At 31.0% G+C, this 13,351-nt stretch overlaps 2 long non-coding RNA genes across 2 annotated transcripts; one reads left to right on the top strand and one right to left on the bottom strand.

Annotated features, from left to right (window-relative positions):
* Nucleotides 1–484: 484 nt before the first annotated feature.
* On the bottom strand, nt 485–2,385 carry LOC124888704. Its single transcript, XR_007047387.1, has 2 exons — nt 2,137–2,385; nt 485–824 (listed from the first exon to the last, which is right to left on the bottom strand). It is a non-coding gene; the product is annotated as an uncharacterized LOC124888704 (long non-coding RNA).
* A 649-nt stretch (nt 2,386–3,034) lies between these two features.
* Nucleotides 3,035–4,736, top strand: LOC124888703. The gene is made up of 2 exons (XR_007047386.1): nt 3,035–3,367; nt 4,476–4,736. It is a non-coding gene; the product is annotated as an uncharacterized LOC124888703 (long non-coding RNA).
* The last annotated feature ends 8,615 nt before the right edge of the window (nt 4,737–13,351 follow it).

Here is a 13,351-nt window from a genome sequence, read left to right as displayed (position 1 = left end):
TTGGTCAAAAAAGTTAAATTCGAGCCCTTTCACGCGCCTGTGGCACGTGTATACATGCAGAGGGTCAAAATGGTTTGTTTGCAACGGATTAAGTAAGAATCGTGGGGGTAATAGGTTAAATTTAAAGTTTAAGTGTCTTTTTAAAATTTCGGTCAATATCAGTGGGGTAATTATGTATTTACTCTGCAAGGAATGATTTGGGAAATCATTATGCAGTTTTCGTCTTTATTATTGGTGAAATATTGCTTAGTATCAATCTTTAAAGTTGCAAAACATGTTGAAGTGAGTACCAAGAGATAGCAGGAAAGAGCTATTTGTTCTGCTACTTTACCCTGCAACAGTAATTTATAGCAGACGAGTAAGATATTGGTCGACTGGTGAAAACTAATCCTGACAATTTCACTTGCTATCTGTTTTATACTTACCTTGTTTATCTACAGGATTATAGTATTCAAGAAATTAAGCTAAGCTGGATGTACTACTACTAAAGAAAGAGATTGATCATCTTTTCTTTTTCTTATTAACTTAGTAAGTGAGATTTCTTACTGTCTAAAATTCTTGAGTTGTTGGTCCCTTTAGTTCCATGTATAATTTTGGAGATATTGGCAACTCTTCAACATCGCCAGCAGCTGATCATATTGCTAGCAGATGCACGTAGTTTGGTCACCTTATTTACGCTGCAAATACGCTCTATGTCGACATCTTCACATGCTAGCAGCACTAGTTCCTGTGTTGAATTGTCAAACCATAATTCTTAAGTAGTGTACTGGAAATCCTTCCATTCGGCTTTTATCTTCCACAACTTGTTCAATAAATGTTCTCACCTGCAATATAGGATCATTGAGAATTATTTGTACCGAAAACAGGTGAACCAACGGATAAAATAATTGTTTACACGGCTAGCAGACTTACAATAGAACAATGAAACTCACCTGGAAGCCACCTCTAGCTATATCAAGCTGCCTAATGGGCTCTAGTGTTGATCGGTACCACCTCTTTGGATCCCAAAGTACTATACTACTGAATGCAAATCCTGATATTTCAACATAAAATCTCTGTTTAACGAAACTACTCTCTTTCCCTGTAATGCAACTATTTGTGTCTATTCTTTTCCTTTTAACCCCTGTATTAATGCAATAGTGAGTTCAATTTTGTTCCTATTAGTAATATATTTGTGAAGCTATTATTTGTGAGGGGTGTGAGGGTAATTTTTTAATGTATATGGTTATTTACTGGAAGAAGCCTATGTATATATCATGCTTAGGCAATTATGCCTAATACATCTTACTAAACACTACATTGTTTACTACAGATATGCCAAGGCTCAAGCAGTTGCAGAAAAAGAAAAAACTAGGTCTGTCGTTATCTACATTACAAGGTACTGAATCAGCACCTTCTTTTCTGGACAAAACAAATCTGGCTCCGCCAATTCAGCATGCAACACAACCATCCCGACTAGTTTATTCAGCATCCCATCTAGCTCCTATAGATCAGGACACTCCACATCCAGGTCCGACAGTTTTCCCTAAATCACAACCATCTTTGTCAGTTCACTTGACATCACATCCATCTCCGGTTGGTCGGGACTCATCACAACCATCTCTTGTTGGTCAGGACTTATCACATCCATTGCCTGTTGGTCGTAACTCATCACAGCCATCTCCTGTTAGTCGGGACTCATCACATTCATATCCAGTTGGTCGGGACTCATCACAGCCATCTCGATCAGTTCACTCAACATCACATCTTGATCTGACAAATGAGGACTCATCACAGTCATCTCGATCATTTTATTCTACTTCACATTTGACTCTAACAAATCAGGACTTATCACAACCAGCTCCAACAGATCAGGTTGCACCCCAAAAATGTTCTAGACGTGAATCGAATATGAATCGGGTCGTAGATGTAATAGGTAAAAACTTCAGACTATCAATACATATTCAATAAACCTTTCTAATCAAATGTAATGTCTCTCATAGCTTCACCCAATATCTTTTCTTATAACAGATTCAAGAAATAATATCAAGAAAATCAAAGTGAAAGCTAAGGAAGTATTGAATTTAACAGGTGAAGAACTTATCGTGGTTAAATTTGATGTTTATGATGAACCATTTAAGGAAGCACACAGCTTACTTTTGCACTTTTGTGGAATTGTAGCCTGTGATTGCTCTTTATTTCCAATCAACTTTGAGAAATGATCGAGTTTACTTATGACATACTTCAACCGCGTCTTTGAACATATTATAGATGTATAAGCTCTAAATTTTGATGACTATACCGCTGGTTAATTTTGTCTTTGAATTTTATATTTACATGTAGTAGAAAAGATAACCAATATTTTCATTGTGAAGCCTAAATTCTTCTTTGACACAGTAGAATAAGTTGTTGGATGACATGTTTCTTTATCTATTGGAAAAGGGTGGGTTGAAAATAAGATTAACATATGGAATAAAGTTGATGATCCACTTAAAAGTAAAGCTCAGATTATGGATAAGGTGCTGGATGGGATCCCACCGGATCAATGAATTTCTTTTATTGAATATAATTTTAAAGAATCAACAAAGGTATTTGTGTAAATGAATTTCTTTATAGTTGTATAATTATTATTTTTTTCTAATTGATGTTTAAATATATTTTTATAAGAAAATGCATCAAAGGAACCATGAAAATCGAAAGAAATAGACAATTCCACACACAGATGGCTCTAAAGTCAATGCTACAAGAAAGGCTGAAATGGTGAGTGGATTAACTTCGAATGTAATTATTCCTAAGTAGTAAATTATTTTGATTATGTTTTTTAATTTATAGATGGTCGAGACTGGACAATGGCCTGGACGAGCACAAATGTAGATTGCTACTCATAAGAATCAAGATGGAGTATATGTTAATGAAGCAGCAAAAAAAAATGTGTGAGTTATACTTATGTGCCATAGACTCTTATCGAGCAATCAACCACAGTATGTCAAATAAATTTCTATTATTAATTTATTTTGACGATAATTTTTATATATAGGAAAAATTAAGTCAGCTTTGAGCTAAAGCGCAATAGATAAGTCTCAAGTGTCGGCAAATGATGTTAGTGGGAAGGTGCTGGGGCCAGAGCACTTTGGAAGGGCGAGATGCTTGGGATTAGGAGTTGTTTCTAGTAGTGCTTTTAAACAAGATAGACCTCATTTTGGTGGTACAAGTGCTTCAAGTAGTGGAGGTTCTTATTCGTTCCAATATCAAGAAAACTTTGCTCAAATTATGAATTCTCACAATCAGATAATGAGTGCTTTGAAGGCATATATGATAATGAAAGAAGGAACAATACCGGAACAATTTATGGGGCTCTTTGATTCTCCTCAATGTTTCTCCCACAGCAGTAAGTAAAGTTCTCTTTTACTTTTTTTTTTCAATTGAATGTCACTTTACTTAATTGATTATGAAGTTTAAGTATTCTCTGTAATGGTGGTTTGGGTTACTGTGACATAGTTAGGGCTCGACGGGGATGTGTAAAACTTGACATAGTTTAAAATTTTTTGTCTAATGAGAGATGTAGCGACTAGTAGTCAGATTGGATTGAGGAAATAATTATTTGGATTTTGTATGGTATTTTTTAGAAAGGAGTAACTTTTCGTGAGATTAGGTGTAGAGTTAACTGGAGAAGTAAGTTCCTAGACAATAGCTCTTCTTACTAAACACTAGGCTTTCCTGTAATTGAGATAAATCGAAAGCTACTTATAAAGCTGAAGATAGTTGGTTGGTTCTTTTCTGAGGAGAAATCAATATACTTCTGTTAGTAGTTACTGTACTTTTGGGTACACTGCTGATTTGAATGAAGAGAAAGTAGACTTTTTCTTACTTGTCACTACTGATGCATCATCATCATCAAGGTTAGATCTGGAGCTCTATATATTTAGCAATGGTTTCTCAGTATGAGATGTTTCACTAATCTCAGACCCTGGAACTGTTTCTTGGGTTTCACCATTCTCAATCTGGTTTGATTAGCTTCTACATGGGGTGGTTTTACAAGTGAAGCAGAATTACTGTGCCAAAGTTAGTTGAAGAGAAGAAGAAACACAACAGGGGTGATTAGTATTGCAGAGGAAAAAATTCTGCTGGTAGTGAAGATATTAAGGTTACCAAAGCTGAGATTTAAATTAAGAAGCTTGAATTGTGTTTGGTCTCTAGTTTTGTTTGTTGATTTGACTTTTTTTGTGTCTTGGCTTTGTGTGTCTGTAATAATGTTCTTGAATATGTAATTAGGCTCATAATCACATGTCCTAGTTTAATTAATTTGTCTGGGCATTGAGTTGAAGAAAAATAAAAAGATCTTTGAAATCTTATGATTTAAATTAAAAACATATAATAACTGTTGTAATGTTACAAATTCAGTTCTAAATTTTGTACTACTATAATGTGTTCTTTTTATCATTCATAATGCAGGTGATTAGTCTAACTTGTTTATAACTTGTTGCATTTTTATGTAGCCAAGTGATGCGACTAGTGGATCCATTTCGCCTATGGATACAAGGAGATCGCGTGATGATAGTGATCCTAATGACAATCGTTGATTTCATTGTAAATTCTCTTGGATATTTGATTATAATAATGTAATTGTGTGGTTGGAGTGAATCTTGGAATATTGAAGGTTGTGTTTAAATTTGATTTTGAAGATTGAAGATACTAGTTAATGTTGAAAATTTAGAGTTTGAAGATTCTAATGTTGAAAATTTAGTTTTGAAGTCTAATGTTCAATGTATTTTTGATATACTTGACAAATTAATTGTTTAGCTAGTCATATTGTGTTAATTATATATGAATTGAACAAATATTGGAACAATTAAATTTGAGCTAAATTAGAATTTATAATTAGTTATTGAAAATTGATAGGATCCACTAAATTTATAAAACATAAAAAAATTTGTGGAGGTTTTAAACCACTGCAATTTTTAAATAAAAAAAGAACTAAATTTAGAGTAACGGGGGTCAACCGCCGCAAAATAACTGTCGTAAATTAATTATGGCAGTCAGAAAAACTGCCGCAAATTATTTATGACGATTCGTATTGTGGGGGGTTTGGAAATCCCCGAAATTGAAATTTGCAGGGATTTAAAATCCCCGCAAATTGTAAAATTAACCCCCGCAAATTTGACCCCTTTTTTAGTGTTTTATCCTAATTTCTAACTAATTTCTTGACAAACTTGCCTTATTTTTAGAAAATAAAATACATCCGACATAGGATGTTTTGTCTAACTAATTGACTTATTTATTGCAAACTCACCTTAATTTTGAAAAATTAAATGCTTTTTTTATTGCATTAGTTTTGTCCTAACTGATTGTCTTATTTTTGGCAAAATTTAGTGGTAATCTAATACGATATAAATATATGTGTAATAAAAATCATAAGGGAGTACTATATTAAAATACTTTTTGGTTTATGATTATACTTTTATAAAAAGAGTTGCTTTGAAAATGATAAGCCTAAATTTTCTACCTGAAACTTTACCAAAAATCTCAATGTTATTTTAATTTTGATTTAAGTAGTCTTCAAAAATGAAAAGTTGATAAACTCTTCGGCAACAATCTCGATGTTATTGAGGTACTTTCTTCTCATTCATTGTCCATTAATATTTTTTTATTGCTACATGAGTTTATGTTCATTGAAAGATGACAAGGTAAATTTGTAACACTTTTTAAGCCTTAAAATTCATAAATTGTTTAATGTTTACGAGATTTTAAGTATTCTTCATATTTGACTTTGATATCTGGACAATAGATAAAATATTATTTACTATTTTTTTAATTGTAAAAACTTAAAATCAACTAATATTTTGACTATTAAATATTTTCATAATTGAACAATGTTCTAAACTCTTAAGATTGAGGAATATTACAAGGAATCATAATGTATGATTGTATAAAAGATCATGAAATCTATTTTGTATTAAATATATAAAAGGAAAGCAAAAGTCTATTATAATTTTATGGACTATCAAATTGCGGAATTTTATGTTTTATCAATCATCAATTACTAAAGGTATCAATAGTAATTTAAAGCGTTGTCAATGTATTTCATCTACTTTATTTGTATCTTAGATATTTATAAATATTATATAACTAATGAAATAAATTCTTCATTTTTACATGTTAAAAATATGTTCGATTTAATTAATGTTTTCATTTTTATTATTTAAACAAATATCATATTTAGTGTAACGTTTGGACTTATTAAAGTAAGGTACACGCGCGAGGCGCATAAACCTAAGCTAGTAATTAATAAATAAGTAAAGCATGTTATGCATTAATGAAAATAACCATGGGGTTGTATTTCGAGATTGTTATTACTATTGTGTGCCCATGTGGGGACTTGTTGTTGCTAACTTATGATATCTGATATTGCGTGTTGTCCGGGTGGAGATTTTATTTGACATCATTGGCCTTATCTATGAATGAAATATCTTTCAGTTAAGATCCTAGTACGAGCACCTCATGTGGACCGTACTCACCCCTACTATGTTCTTTCAATGTAGATCCTAGTACAACACCTCATGCGGCTGTTGATTTTGTGCAGAGATTTCAGTCTTTGAGGTACTGATTAGCTCTTAAGTTCGTGATTGATTTGGACCTCATTTATCTCTACTTGTCTTTGTTTATGATTCAGAGATAAATGTGCATTTTCAATTCTCCAAATATCGTACTAGATGCTCTTACATTATGACACCACGTTTTGGGTGATTTATTACATTTCTTTTAGGCTTCTGCTATTATTATGTATGTATGAGTTTGATTTCATTCTAAAAGTCTCGTTGGATTTTATTATTGTTGTTTTCGAATTTTCTTTTCAGTTTGAATGATTGACTTACTTATCAAGGATAAGTCGCGATATCTGTCATCATGACTCCTTTTTGAATGATGACAATTTTACCTTGATTTTTTAAATCAGACAATATTGTGTTCATTGCGAATAGATGCTTTTTATTCACTGCACAACATGTTAATACTATATAAATACAATAATTAATAATTTGGTGCGATACATTTATTCCTATTCCATAGCTATGTCAATTAAATAAATAATTGCTAGGTTAACTCAGAATGCACAATATTTAACTTGGTCGCAGTTACTATATCCAAATCATAATTCATATGTTATCCAAAACTTATTAATGTGCATTTGCGTCGATCTTTATCATGGTTAAGGGGAAAAAGATGTATGCAAATCTAAGTTTACCTCTGACTATTAACCCAACTGTATAAGAGAGATGATTACGGTAAGCTATACTAGTAAAAGAAGGCATAAAATAAAATAAACTAAAAGAGATTTCTCTAACACGGCATAACAATGTTTTGCACTACTAGAACATGTCAAAAAAATATATTATATTTCTCATTAACATACATTCGAAGATTGCGAATAAAAGATCTTTGTAATTCACTTTTTTTCAAAACACTGCATATAGTGAAAGTTTAATACTCCGAGTTGTCCCTGAATTATATTTGAAGGAAGTTGTTAAAATTATCAAAAAAGGAAATATCATCTTGAAAACTCATATAGTACTGCTTCGCTTTATCACTTGCACTCATCTCAGAATTACTTTAATTAGGATTTGGGTTCGAATTCCAGGGAGAAAAGAAGGAATTATCAACTTGAAGAAAAGATAACAAGTTTGGAGAATTCTTCAAAGGTGCATATGAATAGGCATAGGAAGGTGATTGATGCTGAAGTTGTTGCTGTATGCTGAAGTTGTTGCTGTAAATAGGATATATGTTGGCGTAGCTCTTTAAAGAACAGTTGTTGACACTTGTTGCATCCGCACTTCTCTATATAATACCACATAGTGGGACTACCAAATCCTTTTAATAAATTCGCTATCTCCACACTGACTCAATTTGTTTTTGTCAATTAGAGATATGTGTGTTGCAGTACGTTATATGGTATATATATATAATGGGTCTTAATAAGTATAATTTGAATAGGATATGGAATTCCTAATCAAAACAGATTTAACTTAGAGATCACTATCTAGGAAATTAATAACTAGAGTCCTTAATCCTATCTTGACAAGGTTTAAGTAATTGGAAATTAAAAGATTAATAGCATTCCTTAATTTATATTAGTGTCATGATGTATTTAGGATTTGGACTGCCCTACAGTCCTATCCAGAAAATTATGTCACCCATAATCAAAAATTATATATTTTTCCTTTAATTTGTTTAATTATTCTTACTGATTTCTTTTGGTAATCAAACAAGAAGGAAGTAGTAGTAAAGTTTTCATTTTTTTTTTTTTAAAAAAAGAATATTATCCAACATAACCTTACATTTAATGTGGAAATAAACCTAAACTATTTAATTAGTAAAATACACTCTGTAAAAACAATTAACTTTGACCAGCGGCAAATTAATTCCATTAACTCGCATACTTTCGGTTGCAATTTAGATTGTTTAGTAACAATTTTTTAAGAAATTTCATGCTAAAGATAATATCATCAACTTTGATCAAAACTTTTAACATGTATCTTTTTTTCCAACTTTTTCAATCAGGGGTAACAAAATCAAACCTAAAGCATTTTTTAGTGGAGCCTTAGCACGTGAACCCATAGGAACAGGGCCCTTCTTCTTTGCAAAAAAGCTTCTGAATTATCATCACATCAAACAAACAAATATATTTTGACCTATTTTGACATGTTCAAATATAATCCAGTTGTCACCCGTATATCTAACAAACAAGATCGGCTGCCTACAGAACTTCACCAACCTTGCCCACCTTCCCTTCATCTTAAATCTTGTGATTGTTGACTGTAGCAAAGTGTATATTGTTTTGTGGTTTTAAACATATAACGTGGAAAAATTAAAAACTGCAAGTAAAATAAAGAAGCATTCTTTTTCAAAAGAACTTAAGAAAAAAAGAAGTAAGACAAATAAATGAAATCAAAATAGTATGAAATTAAAATATGTATCCTACAAATTACGAAGTCCTCAAGATGATCCATGACATTAAGCAGAAGCTAAACTTGGCACTGTGATGGATCAGGAAGAATGTTACTTAAATCTTCAACAGCTTTCTATAGTGATAGACATCTGTCGTTTTTAATTAGGTTGTTGTTTTGGTTCCAACTTGTGTATACCAAAGTCACCCAAAAAGTACTTTAGTTAAAAAGGCCCATATTTGTCCTTTTCATGAGGCTACATATGTTTTCCGCAGCAATTTCGTTAACCTCATACTTTCTTTTTTTATAAAATAAAATAGTTTTCATGTATTATTTCTGAATTGAGAGTTAAATTATTTAAATTTGATAAAATTAGTTTTCATATATTATTTCTGGATTGAGAGTTAAATTATTTGAATTTGATACGAGTTCATTAAAGTAATAGTAAGGTGTGTATATAAATCACTCTTTTCATATTGCATTTGTACCAAATATGTTACTTTTGTTGACTAATATCTTAAAATATTTTTTTAGTAATTGTTATGAAAACAATTACAAATTAAAATATTTTTTTATGACTTTATTATAAAATATTAAGTTGATTTATTTTAGTTTAATTTTATAATTTATGAAATTAACTTTTCAAAAATAAAGCATGAAAAGTAATTTGAAACATAAATTATATATGTAAGGTGTTGGAAGTGGTCTAGAAACCTCTAAGAAGCCACGGGCTTTGGGCAGTAGGTGACAGAAAAGTTTTAAAATGAGGTGTAGGTGACACAAGTCTTAATTATTGAATGGAGGTGACAATTACTTTATAATGGATTAAGAAAGTTGGGAAAGTTTGAAAATAGCTCAGAAGTTTTTAAATTTATACTTTGATCCAAATATTAGTTAATATAACAGAAAACAGAGGGAAAAAAGGCATGTTTCTCTCTCTTCTCATTCGTTGTTGTTTTCTCTCTCTTCACAATTATTGTTGCTCATTCTTGCTGCTGCTTTATTCATCATCTTCTACTTCATTATCATCTTCATCTTCTTCTTGTCGACTATTGTTGTTGTTACCGCTAATGTTTTTATCTAACCGCTTTTATCTAACCAATTTCTTAGGTCAAATTTTATTTCCTACATCACTTTCCACTTTAGCATTACTTCATATGTGACTTTGGTAAGTAAAATTATGATTTTTCTTTGAATTTGTCATCTAGGTACACCAGTTACTGTTGTTTTCCCAACAATGGATAGAACCCGATCATGAATCCAACATAAGTGCCCACAATTTAAACAGATCACTCATCTGATGCATCAGATAAGTAATCTATTGCAATAAAATATTTATCTGTTGCATCAGACTAATTATCTGTTGCATCAGACTGATTATCTGTTGCACCCGACTGATTATCTATTGCATCAGACTTCATATATGTTGCAACAGATGATTAATCTATTTGAAACAACATAAATCAGCCCCTGCCACAAATCCAACAGATTACCAATATGTTTCAACTCTTGCTATTGCTACTGGGTTCAAAATTATTCCTTACATCCAATTACACATCCCAAATTTTCTAAGTTGATTTCTCATTTTACTTATCTCTTTTCATTAATAAAGAAGAGATAAAAAAAAAAATCATATTTTACCCTTTGCATTAATCACTTTTTCTTTAAATTAAAATATAAACACCATTCAATAGGGAGACTATATGCCGACCCACGTTAAAAACTTTCTTCTCTTATGAAATTTTGATTAAGTAGCAAACAATGGTTATTTCAAACACCATCTATTGTCCCACCAACTGATCAGCCCCTGCCACAAACCCAACATATAAATCTTGCTATTGCGACTGGATTCTAAATTATTCCTTTTTATGTTCAATTGTCGACATGTTTGTTGAGAAGATAATATACAGAATGAAAATTAAATATGAATTAAAACGTCAAAGTTGTTCAAACATAATTTTTTTATTAAACAAAAAAAATATACATAGACGAAAATAAAAAAATAATCTAATTGTTATTATTATTATCATCACTGTCAGCCGGCCAATCTTCAACCGGAAGTAGCAAGGCTCTCATCAGCCTGCGGATCTCATGGAGCATTCTTGCTCTAACTGCTCTTAGTTCACATTGCAGGTCACAAACCTGATTTCGAAGTTCATTCACGGCGTCTTGTAGAAAAGAAACATGCCACACTAGATCATCCATAATCTAGAACACATATGAATTGACAAAAAACATAAAAATAAATGTAAAGATCTGAAGAATATCTGAATGTAATACAACTTATGCTATAAATTGACAATAAAAAAACTTACCTTAGACAGGGTAGAGAAAGTGGTGGAAGTCCAGGTGTAATATGAAAGACGAGATGCAATAAATAAAGAGAGTGTAGTTAAATGAACGATTGAGTAAGGAGGGACCTATTTATAGAGGATTGAATTTGAATGAGAGGCAAAAAGGCGCGACTGTTCACTTTCATTTATTAATTATATTTTTTATTGTGATTACTGTGAATAGTTATGACTTAATTAATTTAAGAAAAAAATATTGTGATAAGTCATGACTTTTCTTCTTATTATTATTAATTAGTTCTTTCCAAGAACCATTTTTATTGAGTTGTGACAACACATTCTATATCTGTAGCATCAGATACTTCATCTGTGACAATAGATATTTCATCTGTTGCAACAAATATAAAACTTGTTGCATTAGATAACCTATCTGTTGCAACATATAATCTAACTGTTCACTTCAATTTATTAATTATATTTTTTATTACTGTGAAAAGTCATGACTTAATTAAATTAAAAAATATTATGATAAGTCATGACTTTTCAGATTATTATTATTAATTAGTTCTTTCGAAGAACCATTTTTATTGAGTTGTGACAATAGATTCTATATCTGTTGCATCAGATAACTTATCTGTGACAACAGATATATCATCTGTTGCAACAATAGAGAACCTGTTGTATCAGATAATATATCTGTTGCAACATATAATCTATCTTTTTCATTAAAAAAAACTATCATCATATCATTAATCCAAATTTGCTGACTATTTTATTATATAAATTAAAAAATACCTTTTCAATAATCGTTTCTTTAATAAAATAATAACTATTTTTATTTGCTGGCAATAGATATAATGGACGGTCTATTTTAATAGCTTTTTTTATTTCTTCTAACAACTGATACATCAGTCACAACAATTGGGGAATTTGATGCATCAGCAATATTGTTGAATGTATGTGTTTTTATTTTAGATAAAAAGTCACGACTCTTCACCTTTTTCTTAACAATCATCATATAACTTAATTAATCCAATGTTGCGACTTTTTTTAAAATTAAATAATCTTTCTTCTTTCTTTTACGGTTATAAATTGTGTATATTATTTAGTTCCTTATTATTGGTTAACGAACCATTTTTAGGAGAATCGTGACTTTTCACCATCCTCTGTTGCCACAAGTGCTCAATCCTACCTCCAACCGTCGACTTGTTAAGAATAGGGAATAAATAAAATGATAATTAAATATTAAATAAGAATTAAAAATGCAGAGCCGACCAAACAAAATCAATCAAAACATATACATAGATTTTTGAATCCCTTATAGGTAGATTCGATATAGAAAAGGAAAATACATACGCTAAAAGAAAGAAAAAACATAACCTAATTATTATTACTACTATTATTATTATCATTACTATTATTATTATTATTATTATTATTATTACTATTATTATTTTCAACTGGACAATTTTCATCCAGCAGCAGCAGGGCCGCCCTCCTCAGCCTTGCTCCGAAGTCGGCCAAATCCCTCTGGAGTTTATCAAACTTCCTTTGAAGTTCCTGCAAGGACTCGATATTAATCTTCTTGTATGAATCTTGATCAACCATATTTGTACTGAAAGTGTAGTAGAATAAACGAGTGAGAGTAAGGAGAGGAGGCCAGAGGGACCGATTTATAAATAATTAAATTGGAAGGGGTGGTCAAACAAAAAGCCATAACTATTCATATATTCCTTAATTAAATAAAACTGGTGACTTTTCGAATAAGTAAATTTCAAAAAAAATGGATCTAAATACAACATTTTATATTTTTATTGTATTTTGAAAAGAAAAGAAAATTGCTTTAAAATAAATCTAACAGATGGGTAATCTGTTGCAAAATATATTCCATCTGTCAGATAACTTATAATATATTGACAATCTGTTGCAACAGATGGATATATCAGTTTGTTTTTCCAATAGATGTGGAGTCTGTTGTAACTAGTTTGTTTTTCCAACAGATGTGGAGTCTGTTGTAACTTGCTAGTCATCTGTTTATTCAATTTAAGTCATAGATGGGCTAGGAAGAATAAGGTACGTGTAGATGGATCCACTATCTTATGTGTGTGAGTTAAGAAGTATTACTGATAAGGTCATCGAGAC

This window comes from Capsicum annuum, chromosome 11 (assembly GCF_002878395.1).
Source record: "Capsicum annuum cultivar UCD-10X-F1 chromosome 11, UCD10Xv1.1, whole genome shotgun sequence".
Classification (NCBI taxonomy): Eukaryota; Viridiplantae; Streptophyta; class Magnoliopsida; order Solanales; family Solanaceae; genus Capsicum; species Capsicum annuum.
The sequence above is the reverse complement of the archived record's forward strand: the minus strand, read 5'-3'. Positions and strand labels throughout refer to the sequence as shown.